Source organism: Bubalus bubalis, chromosome 3 (assembly GCF_019923935.1).
Source record: "Bubalus bubalis isolate 160015118507 breed Murrah chromosome 3, NDDB_SH_1, whole genome shotgun sequence".
Taxonomy (NCBI): Eukaryota; Metazoa; Chordata; class Mammalia; order Artiodactyla; family Bovidae; genus Bubalus; species Bubalus bubalis.
Window position 1 is genome coordinate 69444374 of NC_059159.1, and position 13757 is coordinate 69458130.

The window sequence follows — 13757 nt, forward strand, 5'->3', positions numbered from 1 at the left end:
TCAGACTCACATCCATCGAGTCAGTGATCCATCCAGCCATCTCATCCTCTGTTGTCCCCTTCTCCTCCTGCTCCCAATCCCTCCCAGCATCAGAGTCTTCTCCAATGAGTCAACTCTTCGCATGAGGTGACCAAAGTACTGGAGTTTCAGCTTTAGCATCATTTCTTCTAAAGAAATCCCAGGGCTGATCTCCTTCAGAATGGACTGGTTGGATCTCCTTGCAGTCCAAGGGACTCTCAAGAGTCTTCTCCAACACCACAGTTCAAAAGCATCAATTCTTCGGTGCTCAGCCTTCTTCACAGTCCAACTCTCACATCTGTACATGACCACAAGAAAAACCATAGCCTTGACTAGAAGGACCTTTGTTGGCAAAATAATGTCTCTGCTTTTGAATATGCTATCAAAGGCATAGGGAGCAGAAAAAGAAATTCCTCACTTGGTGATGATGGTGGGGGTTGAAGTAATGGCAGAAGGTAAGGCTGGAGAAAAAGCCAAGAACCAGATCCCAGGAACCTTGTAAGTAATAAAATGAACATCAGATTTCACTCTCAGACATTAATAAGTCACTGAATGGCCTTAAAAACCAGAGATTGCTCTCAGATTTAAGTGTTTAAAAGTTATCTTTAGGAAAATTATTTTTAATGTTGGTTAAATGTTTGATGGAGGGGATGTACAGTGATATACTAGCAATTCCTCAGCTGTTGAAAGCTAAATTCATCTCCACTTTTCAGTTAATGGTATGATGAATAAAGATTATTAGACAACAAATGCTAAAAAATTAGAAAATCTTCTGATATAGCAGTAAGCTGGAATCCTAATGGAATGGAATACTAAACTCAAAATACAACAACACCCAATCTTGATTAAAAATTATGTGTATTGCTTGTGAAAACAGAACTGTTAGAAAATCTATCAGTGCTTTAATGGTGACAGTTTTTTAGTGGTGAGATTTGGGATAATTGCTATTTCCTTATTTACCACGCTATCTACTAAAGAGAATATATATATTTTGAACAAATATAACAATTTGAAATACTTTTTCATTGCTTTATGATTTTATGTAGTGGAATATAGTCCAGATAAAAATTTCATTAAGCATTTTTTAAAAAGTTTATCTTGATTCCATTTGGAGAATGAGTTGAAGTTGAGGGCAAGGGAATAAGATCAACTGTATTTATCTTGTTTTACACTGACAGAGTCTAGGGGTTTGGGAGGAACAGTTCTGGTGGGGACAGCAAGAGAAGAAAAGATTCCTTCATGACACTGGCCACAAGAATCCACCTGGCAAGATAGAATCAGGAGGATGCGTGTCAGTGAAACCCCCTGGGACAGCCACCTAGTCACATTTCCATTGAATTGTTTCCTGTTTCTGAGTTTGTAGCACTCTTGATAAATGAAAAAAAATATGTTGTGTATGTATAATGCTGGATGTTAGGGCTTATACATCTGGTTTTTAATCTTGGGGAAGGAAATTTTCTTGGTACTTGGCTGAGCTGCTTTATCTTTGGAATGTTATTTATTCTTTTTAAATTTTTAGGTAGTGTCCTAGAAAATTCTTTAAGACTAGCCCTTTCCTTAAAATTTCTTATTTGTTTTTACTGAAGCATATTTGCTGTATAATATGTAAACCACAGTGTTCAACATAGTGATTCACAACTTTCAGGATTGTTCTCCATTTATTAATTATAAAATATTGGCTGTATACTCCCTGCATGGTACAACATACCCTGTAGCTTATTTTATACCTAGTGGTTTGTATGTTTTTATTTGGAAATTTAACCATTCTAGTCACTGAAGGGTAATCAGATTAGCCTTTTCTAGTGCCATAGTATGATGGGGAAAATGAGATGCAAGTTTCCTGCACTGAAGGTTTTCTATGCAATTTTTAGACCCTCCCATGCACCGTGGAGAAAACACTTTCCCATTCTTTAGGTTCTCCAGTAGGAGGACTTACCAGACAGGGAGACTATGAAAGGTTCTAGCAAAACTGGCCTGTGCCTCACTATGCTCAAATACACAAGCAAAGTCTTCTTTGGAGGAAAGATTTAAGAGTTCAGAAGTGTATATGTTGCTCATGTGCCATTGGTGATCTGAGATTTTTTTTTTTTTTGGTTGTCGAAAAAGGCCCTGCTCTTTAGCAGCTAGTAATGGTTTTTGTGTTATTGTTGAGTCGTTCAGTCGTGTCCTACTCTTTGTGACCCCATAGACTGCAACATGTCAGGCTTCCCTGTCCTTCACCATCTCCCAGAGCTTGCTCAAACTCAAGTCCATTGAGTCTGTGATGCTACACAACCATCTTGTCCTCTGTTGTCCCCTTCCCCTCCTGCCTTCAGTACTTCCCAGCATCAGGTTCTTTTCCAATGAGTCAGTTCTTTGCATCAGGTGGCCACAGTATTGGAGCTTTAGCTTCAGCACCAGTCCTTCCAATGAATATTCATGACTGACTTCCTTTAGGATTGACTAGCTTGATCTCCCTGCAGTCCAAGGGACTCTCAAGAGTTTTCCTTGACACCACAGTTCAAAAGCATCAATTCTTCGATGGTCAGCCTTCTAGTAATGGTAGAGGACAACTTTCAGAGATATCTAGTGCCTAGACTTGCGAGGGACTTTTAAAATGCATGATTTTCCATGTTTTGTAAATTTGGGGGCAGGGCATTAAGGCAATCTATTCAATGGCCTTTATAAATGAAGGTTGAAAAATGTTCCTCAGTGAAGCTATTTTTGGTTCTGAGAGTTAGAATATGCAACAGAAAACCAAATTCAGAAACTTCTAGGATATATGACTTGGAAGCCTGGAGAATTTGCCCCTCTGTAGGCTTTGTGGGTATTTTCAAAGTGAATCCTCAGTTTTCTGGTGCTGAAGATTAGGGCTTGGGGAGAAGGGAGAGCTCCTCCCTAATCCCCCTATCTTCTTCCTTCTCTCTTTCTCTGCCTCTTTCCTCGCCTTTGCCCTGTACTCCAATTCAGGCTTAGAATTCCTTGAAAATAGGGAACGAAGAATGGAAGCAGGACAGGGAACTGGGTACCAAGTGGACTTCTTCCTTGGTTTGGAGGCTTTGCATGTGCGGGTTTGGGACAGGTCCCTCAGAGTCCCTTGAGTCCTGGCTAGGGTGGAAGATGGGATAAGCCATCGTGGGGAGTGGGCAGACAAGTTTCAGGGGTTCACATATACCCATCCTACCTATCACATGCTCTCTGTTCTTGAAATATTGGTGAAGATCAGTGACACATGACAACAGCAAAGAGTCATTTGAATGAAAAAAATAGGTTGAACTAGATATAGCATTTACAAGTACTATGAAATTCGAAGTGTATGTCTCGGTTATCTTGGATCTAATACCACTAACACATAATATATATTAGGATATGGAATCAGGACGAGCCATCTCTATACCAGAGGCCTATGATCAGACACATCTATTTCAAATAGGGACAACTAGGTTAACTTTAATTTTGGAAAAAAAAAAAAACATAATAAAGTTATTGTCTTTGATCCGGAGCCATTAATATTTATGAACTGACTTCCTCAAGATGACCTAAAAATAAAGGCTAGTTATGTGATGTATAATTTATTGGTTACATTTCAGGAACATTCTCTTATTGATCTGGGAACACAGTGGAATTTCTGGAGCTCTATCTGACCAAAGAAGCCTTCTACATTCTCATTTGCTCTTTGATTCACAAAAGGCCATAAATAATTGGAGAAGTTAGGCAAGTGTATTTTTCCAGACACCCCTTAAAATGTTGAAGTTTGTTTAATTTTGTTTTAAAATATATCTGGACACACCTAAATAACTCAAACAATCAGGCTCTTTAATTGAAAACTGATACTGAGGTTGTCTTTTCAAGACTTTAACCTTTGGGAAAATATGCTAGCTTGCTTTCCTGCTGCTTTGGAATTTAGTTTTCTTAATTGCTGTCAAACTTTGGAACCGATAAGGTGAGACCTTATATTATGTTGTCTAAATAACAATGGAAGCTAATAATGGAAAAAATTCCTGCTCACAGGCACTATGGGTTTTAACTGTAACTATGCAAATAACCTGGGTATCTTGTGGAATTAAGGTCAATAGTCTGGCTTAGAAAGTGAGAGAGAGAGGACAGAGGCAGAAGCTGAAAGAAGAAGGAAGGGAGGAAAGGAGGGAGAAAAGATGGATGGAAGGAAAAAACTTCAAAAGAAGGGGGATGTAATTAGATAAAATTAAAATCCAAATACTTTGGCTGGGTTTCCCAGTAACTTCTTTTTTTTTTTTTTTCCACAGAATGATAAATTTATTTTAAAAATTTTTCTCCAAACTTTAAACTTTTTATTTTGTTTTGGGGTATAGCTGATTAACAATGTTGTGGTAATTTCAGGTGAACAACGAGGGGACTCAGCCATACATATGTGCTCTGTGTGCATCCTGAGTCGCTTCAGTAGTGTTGGACTCTTTGCAACCCTGTGGACTGTGACCACCAGGTTCTTCTGTCCATGGAACGCTCCAGACAAGAGTACTGGAGTGGGTTGCTATACCCTCCTCTAGGGAATCTTCCCAACCCAGGGATTGAACCCGCATCTCTTATGTCTATTGCATTGGCAGGCGGGTTCTTTACCACTAGTGCCGCCTGGGAGGTCCAGCCATACGTATATATGGATCCGTTCTCCCTCAAACCCCACTTACATCCAGACTGGCTATCATCAAAAAAAAAAAAAAAATTCACAAATAACAAATGCTAGAGAGGGTGTGGAGAGACGGGAACCCTCCTACGCTGTTGGTACAAATGTAAATTGGTTCAACTGCTATGGAGAACCGTATGGAGGTTTCTTAAAAAACTAAAAATAAAGCTACCATATGATCTAGAAATCCCACTCCTGGGGTATATATCTGAAGAAACACATGTTCCAAAGGATAAACACACCCCACTTCTCACTGCAGCACTGTTTACAATAGCCAAGACATGGAAGTAACCTAAATGTCCATCAACAGATGAATGGATAAAGAAGATGTGGTACATATATACATTGGAATATTACTCAGCCGTTAAAAAGAATGAAGTAATGCCATTTGCAGCAACATGGATGGTCCTGGTAACTCTTAAATGAAAGGAATAAGAAAATGTGAGTGATTTGGAGTAATGAATAAAATGACATTTAAATGAACCAGAAGGAGGTAAACTAGATCTCCCTTATTACTGGGAACCAGTGAGATGACAGTCAAGACTGGAATACAGCAGGCTAAAAGCTTCCTTGTATTAGATCTCTAAGAACAGGGACAGGGGAGTAGACAGCATGTGCATAATTTAAATTCCAAGAAGGTAAATAAGAAATTATTGGGCCAAGAAAGAAGGAAAAAGAATATTCAATTCAATTTCACCTAAAGCTACTGTTCCCATTTATAGTCAGACTCTGCTGCCTAGTGGTGAGGATTTGAAAAAATGAATAAATGAGTCATGACTTTAAATAACTTACTCCCTGGGAGCCGTGAGTAAAGCAGGTGGGCAACACTCGCCCAGAAGGAAGACAGGAAGACAGGATGATGGGGTAGTGGATTGTGTCTCTTTTCAACTGAAAGAGCGAGGCATGTGAAATATATTTGATTTTACTCATTCTCAATCTCAAGAGAGATGAAGCAAAAAAAGGAAAAGTGCAACAATGTTGCATTCTAATCTAAAAGGAAAAACTGATTTTTATACTGAGATTTTGTAATAAGTTGGGCATCTTGTGTTCACATTGGACAAAGAAAGAAATGCTAGAATTAGAATCAGTCTTGAGACTTCCCTGGTGGTCCAGTGGCAGACTCAGAACTCCGAATGTAGGGAGTCCATGTTCCATCGTTGGTCAGGGAACTAGATCCCACATGATGCAACTGAGACCCAGGGCAGCCAAATAAATAAACTTTTTAAAAAAGAATTAGTCTTTCAAAAGCCAGATTATGGAAAATTCTGAGAAAGTATGAGAAAGATCCCATGACTAGATGTCAATATAAAGAAATATTACTGGAAATATCTGTGAGGTTTGCAGTAAAAACATTCTGCTTTATAACTACAAGTGGCCACTCTTATAAGTACAAATTTGAGAGGCATTCCTAAGAAGCCAATGAGGAAAGCAGTACTCCATTTCTGGAAAGAAGACAGATGACGTCAGCTGAAACTCTCATTCATTTAAGGAAGGCCAATGTTCAGTCTGTTCAGGCCAGGAGGGCACCCCAAGTTGTTCACTTCTCACCCCTGTTCTGATTGTCCAGTGTCTGTCCTGTACCAGTTAATGTTTGGGGCATCAGCACTGTATTCAACAGATATTTATTGGATATTTACTGTGTGCTTGTGTCAGGACTAAGCCCTAGGGGGTCAGTAGTTGTCCTGCCTTCATGAAGCTCATCTTCTAGTTGAAGAAGACAGAAAAATAATTACTGCAGGTAGGAATAAGTGGTCGGAGAAGGCAATGGCAAACACTCCAGTACTCTTGCCTGGAAAATCCTGTGGACGGAGGAGCCTGGTAGGCTCCAGCCCATGGGGTCGCTAAGAGTCGGGCACAACTCAGCGACTTCACTTTCACTTTTCACTTTTATGCATTGGAGAAGGAAATGGCAACCCACTCCAGTATTCTTGCCTGGAGAATCCCAGGGACAGAGGAACCTAGTGGGCTGCCGTCTTTGGGGTCGCACAGAGTCGGACATGACTGAAGCAACTTTGCAGCAGGAATAAGTGGTACAAAAACAATAAATCAGGACTGAGTTCCAGTGATGTGGGTGGGAGAAGTGGAAGGATTTCATGAGATCCAGCCATAAAAGGAGGCATCTGAGGAAGTGCCCCAAGAGTTGAGAGGAAACAAGAAAGAGGAGCTTTGTGAAGGTTGGTGGAAAAAAGCAAGTCCAAGGTCTGAAGAAGAGTTTTATGAAGGTCAGGCTTCCCTGGTAGCTCAGACAATAAAGAATCTTTCTGCAATGTAGGAGACCTCGGTTTGATCCCTGTGTTGGAAGGATCTCCTGGAGAAGGGAATACCAACTCCAGTATTCTTGCCTAGAGAATTCCGTGGACAGAGGACCTTGCAAGTTACAGTCCATAGGGTGGCAAAGAATCAGACCAGACTGAGTGACTAACACTCAAAGCCTCTCATGAACTGAGATTTCTAAACTGTGGATAGGTTACAAAATGTTCTTTAAAATATGTGAAAAAAGTAACACATATGTGTGTATGTTTATTTATAGATAAATGTATGTGAAATGTATAAAAATAAAAATATGCACATATCAGTGTGTACAGTCACTCAGTCGTGTCCGACTCTTTGCGACCCCATGAATCACAGCACACCAGGCCTCCCTGTCCATCACCAACTCCCGGAGTTCACTCAGACTCACATCCATCGAGTCAGTGATGCCATCCAGCCATCTCATCCTCTGTCATCCCCTTCTCCTCCTGCCCTCAATCCCTCCCAGCATCAGAGTCTTTCCCAATGAGTCAACTTTTCACATGAGGTGGCCAAAGTATTGGAGTTTCAGCTTTAGCATCATTCCCTCCAAAGAAATCTCAGGGCTGATCTCATTCAGAATGGACTGGTTGGATCTCCTTGCAGTCCAAGGGACTCTCAAGAGTCTTCTCCAACACCACAGTTCAAAACATCAATTCTTCGGCACTCAGCTTTCTTCACCGTGCAACTCTCACATCCATACATGACCACAGGAAAAACCATAGCCTTGACTAGACGGACCTTTGTTGGCAAAGTAATGTCTCTGCTTTTCAATATGCTATCTAGGTTGGTCATAACTTTTCTTCCAAGGAGTAAGTGTCTTTTAATTTCATGGCTGCAATCACCATCTGCAGTGATTTTGGAGCCCAGAAAAATAAAGTCTGACACTGTTTCCACTGTTTCCCCATCTATTTCCCATGAAGTGATGGGACCAGATGCCATGATCTTTGTTTTCTGAATGTTGAGCTTTAGGCCAACTTTTTCACTCTCCTCTTTCACTCTCATCAAGAAGCTTTTTAGTTCCTCTTCACTTTCTGCCATAAGGGTGGTGTCATCTGCATATCTGAGGTTATTGATATTTCTCCTGGCATTCTTGATTCCAGCTTGTGCTTCTTCCAGCCCAGCATTTCTCATGATGTACTCTGCATAGAAGTTAAATAAGCAGGGTGACAATATACAGCCTTGACGTACTCCTTTTCCTACTTGCAACCAGTCTGTTGTTCCATGTCCAGTTCTAACTGTTGCTTCTTGACCTGCATATAGGTTTCTCAAGAGGTATATATATATATATATATATATATATATATATACACACACACACACACACACACAAATATGGGCTCCTGGTTCAGCCAGTGGTAAAGAATCTGTGCGCACTATAGGAAACACAAGAGAAGCGGGTTTGATTCCTGGATTGAGAAGATCCCCTGGAGGAGGAAATGGCAACCCACTCCAGTATTCTTGCCTGGGAAATCCTATGGACAGAGGAGCCTGGCGGGCTACTGTCAATAGAGTTGTAAAGAGCTGGACACAACTGAAGCGAATGAGAACACACTGCATGCACATACACGAATATATGGAGAGGAACTTAGAGTGGCTGATGTAACAAATGATCATGAATAGTTGAATATCCATAACACTGTGGTGATGCTCTTTATTTGCAGCCATCTTTGAGAGCATTATTTACAATAAATAGAACAAAAGAAATGTGGTCTGAAGATCACAAGAACTTTAGAAGACTGAAAGTTCTAGTTTTAAAATGTACTTGTTAATCCAAACAAATGAAATTCTTCAACGTCTAACTAGTTCCTTTTATGATTGAAGATCTGATGAGAAGATTCTTGGAGGGGACTGTGCCTGGTGTCAGATGACCAGAAACACACAAATGGCTATGTTTTCAAAGGACAAGTCAAAATGAGGGCAGGGAAGCAAGTTGGGGGGAGAAGTTAGCATAGGAACATTCCAGAAGTTGTAGTGGGATGACTTTGACATCCATCTCCAGCATACTTTTATGCTCTAACATGAATCAATGTTTTTTAAGCTCTCAGGGAGTTGGGATGGTTAACACTAGGAGCCAGCCTGGGTTCCATAAGAATTCCCCATGTCAAACTAACCCAATATAATTTCCACCCAACAGTTCAGTAGGCAAAACAATTCTAGATTTGGGAAAGGCATATGAGGAAAAAGTTTGGTTTAATAACTTGCTTTTTTTTTTATTTTTAAACTTTACATAATTGTATTAGTTTTGCCAAATATCAAAATTTTGCAAAATTTTCAAATTTCCTTTATTTTCAAAAATTGCATAGCTACATTAGAAATGGCAGTTTTATTTGCTGGTAGTAATGTAGCATATAATTTCATTATTAATCTCTCTCTCACTCTTTTTCATTTTAGTGACTTACATTCCAAATAAAATGCATAAGGTAAATGGCAAAGTGTTTTCAGTAAATAAAATACCCATTTTTGCTTTGTAATAAACTAACAAATTCCAAATCTGCCTAAAAGACAGGATAAATCTGTTTATAATGAATATGTGGCTGTATCTACATCTGGTAAAACAGTATATGACCCTATGAAACACTGAGTTTATTTATCCTTTGAAAGTGAAAGTGTCCCATCAAGATGTGGAGTTAAATAATACACATCAATCAATGATAAATAAAATTATGTACAGAAGTATTGTCTGCCTGGTGTGTTAGTGAGTCGTAATGCTACACATGTGACTTATGAATGAATTCACTTGGTAAGATTTTTAAATTAGTCTTTATTTTGGAATAATCTCAAACTTGGAAAAATATCCAAAATATAATAAAAGGAACTTTTTTCCCACTACCATCTGAGAATAAATTGTCAACATATTGCCCCATAGCTCCATAACATTTTGGGTCAATAAACAAGAACATTATCCTACATAAGTATAGAATAAGCATTATATTTAAAAGTTAAGATGAAAGATATAATGTGTAAGTTGCAGAATAATGCCAGACAATGCTTTCTTGTTACTCCATGCTGCAAATACTATATCATCTTTATTGTTGTTGTTATTATTAACAATAATAATTTTATAAATGTTTCCGTACATATATATTTGTAATTCTTTTTTTATTATATTTTTGTGAACATTATATATTTCAAATGTCTTTCTGTTGTACTGAACTCATGTGGTCTACAAAGCATTTATTAGCTGAATATTGATTGCTTGAATTATACTGCAATAGACACACTATTTCCAACACATGTATGACTTTGCTAACAAAATTTCGACATTTAAACACACAAATAAATCAGTGTTACTTATATTTACATAATAATGTGATCCATAAAGGAAAGTCATATTTTAGACTTTGCACATAAATTGAAATACATTTGCTATCCTATTAACAGCATTATCTAATTTGTTTAAACTTCTAATTTTATATTGGAGTATAGCCAATTAACCAACTTGTGATAGTTTCAGGTGGACAGCAAAGGGACTCAGCCATACAGATACATGTATCCTTTCTCCCCCAAACTCCCTTCCCATCCCGATTGCCACATAACACTCAGCAGATTTCCCTTTGCTATACAGTAGGACTTGTTAGTTATCCATTTTAAATACAGCAGTGTGTACCTGTCGATCCCAAACTCCCTAATCACCCTTCCCCCATCCTTACCCCTGGCAACCGTAAGTTAATTTTCTAAATCTGTGAGTCTGTTTCTGTTTTGTAAATAAGTTCATTTGTATCATTTCTTTTTAGATTTTGCATACAAGGGATGTCATACACTATTTCTCCTTCTCTGTGACTTACTTCACCCAGTATGACAGTCTCTAGGTCCATCCGTGTTGCTGCAAATGGCATTATCTCATTCTTTTAAATGGCTGAGTAATATTTCATTGTATATATGTACCCATCTTCTTTATTTAACAGCATTATTTTAATGACACACATTACTCCATGAAAGGAAATATCTTATTATTGGATATTTCAATTATTTGCATTTTTACTTTAAAAAACCCTTTCTAATTATTTCCTTAATTTAAATTCCAAAAAGTAAAAGTTCTGAGTTAGGATATACCAGACTAAATTTCCAAAAATGTGATACCCATGTATACTCCCACCAATTAGTATAAAAGTGACCATTTTCCTACTAGCTAATGCTGTCACACTTTTAAATCTTTGCTAAATTTGAACAAAAAAATGTATACAGCTGGTTGTTGGTTGTATTTGAATGTGTATATTTTGATTGCTAGTGTAGTTGGGTATTTTTTGTATGTTTATTGGTCAAATTTAATTTTTGGTGAATTGTAAACTCCTTCACATTATCCATTTTTGGTTATAGTTTAAATATTTTTATTTTGTGTGATAGCTACTCAGGTTATGAAATTACATTTTAAAAATACACTCTGAAGAGGTTATGCATTAAGTGACAGGATGTCTGGACTTATAAGTAAAATAACCCTGTAAGGTGGTGGAGACTGATGATGCAAGACTGGCTGTGAGATGACCATCAGGGAAGGACTAGGGCTTCATAACAGGGTCCTCACCGTTTGTATGGACATATCAATATCCACTGCAAGTGAATATCCACTCTGAGTGTCCCTGCACCAATAATCTTACAAGTCACAAAGGATGGATTTAAAAAGGCTGAAAAGAGACTTTTGGTGTCAAAGATTTAAGCATGTATCAAAACATCAAATTATACATTTAAAATCTGCAGCTTTCTCTGTAATAGCCCCAAACTGGAAGGAGCCCCAATGTCCATCAACAGCTAAGTAGATGAACAAGTTAGTAGTATATCCAAACAGGAGAATACTACTCAACAACAGAAATAAGAAACTATTCACATAAATACTGTTTTTGAACCTGAAAATAATTATGAAGCATGAAGAAAACCAAAATTTTTTTAAAGCAAACATTATGATTCCAGTCATGGAAAATTCTAGAAAGTTTAAATGAGTTTATTGTCAAAGAAAGTAAGTCAGTGGATTCGCAGAGGGCTGGTTGAGGGCAGGATGAGATTATAAAAGGGCACAGGGTGAACATCGGGGCAACGGATGTGCTCTTTAGAATGGTTACAATGGTTTCATGGATTTATATGTATCTCATACAAATCCCAGAGAAGGCAATGGCACCCCACTCCAGTACTCTTGCCTGGAAAATCCCATGGGCGGAGGAGCCTGGTGGGCTGCAGTCCTTGGGGTCGCTAAGAATCGGGCACAACTGAGCGACTTCACTTTCACTTTTCACTTTCATGCATTGGAGAAGAAAATGGCAACCCACTCCAGTGTTCTTGCCTGGAGAATCCCAGGGATGGGGGAGCCTGGTGGGCTGCTGTCTATGGGGTCGCACAGAGTCGGACACGACTGAAGTGACTTAGCAGTAGCATACAAATCCAACTGTGCACTTTAATTATGTGCAGTCTATAGCATGTCAGATGTCAATAGAACTTTTAAAAAGTGATTCAGTATAAGTTTCTATCTATAGTTTTTCCAGAAACCAGAGGCTTTGGCAAGCTTATAATTACTTGACCTTCTGCCTCTCCATGCCTTGGGAAGAGCAACCCTCCTTAGTAGCTGGCCACATTGGCAAGCAGTAAAAATCATCTCTATCTGAGTCAACAAAACTCTGGCTGCATGATAAAAGACTATAGGATTTCTCTCTCCTCTATCTTCATTTTCTTGACTGTGCAGCAATAGCCTTAAGGTGAACAGTCTGGACGCTATGAGAGTAAACAAACCCTTATTTGCTCTGACAGTGATCTCAGTTCCAGAAAGAGTCCTAGTATGGGGTGTACACATTCATCTCTTATAGACTTAGTCACTGGGACATCTGTGGATACACTTTCAGAAAAGGCACCTTCTCTCTAGTTCAGGGCAGTCAGCTCCAGACCTATTAATCATACGCAGTGTCTCTGCACCAATTATGGTTTCAGCCTGGCCCCTGTCAACAACAAGTGATTCTAGCAAACCAAATTCTGGACGTCAGGGTGCACGCTCCTTTGCAGTACCCAGGAACGCTCTCCTCCTGTGTATGCCGGGTGTTATGTGACATCCCCTGGGGAAAAGAGAATCAATTCATCCTTCTCCTGAAAGCACTAGAGACTGTCACAGCTTCCCCCTCCACAGGGTGACCTCTGGACCCTCAAAAAACCATGGCTTCCAGAACACAAAATAGTACCACAGAGCCCTGTAATCTTTCCTAGGTGGGGTTTATCAGCAACTCAAATTAGATTGAAACTGGAAGAACATACAGTTTTTTGCAAGTTGTCAGCAATATCCAGTCTGGGTCTTATTTTCCAAAATGGGGTCAGAACCATGCCCTAACTAGTCAGAAAGGAGGAACGAGCTGTTCCTAAGAGGTAGGTTAGGTAATTAGATGCACTTTTGACTTTTGACATTTTCAAATTACGATGGGCTTATTGGGACACAACCCCATCATAAGTCGAGAGAGATCTGTGCAGTTACTGATCTTCATCAGAGGAGCAAAGACAATATAATGGCTTAAAGACAGTCTTTTCAACAAACAGTGCTGGGACAGCTGGAACACATTTTATCATGTGCAAAATAATGAACAGGCACAGACCCTTCACAAAAATTAACTCAAAATGGATCACAGGCTTACATGTAAGATGCAAAACTATAAACTCCCTGGAAGGTAAAATAGGTGGATATGTAGGTTGACCTTGGGTTTGATAATAAATCTGTACATCCAGCATGATCCACGAAAGAACTGATTAGCTGGACATATGAGGTTTTCAAACTTGCACCTCCAGATCTTCAGGTATTCTGCTTGCCTACCTGGCATCTCATTTTTTCTGATCCTCGTCTTTT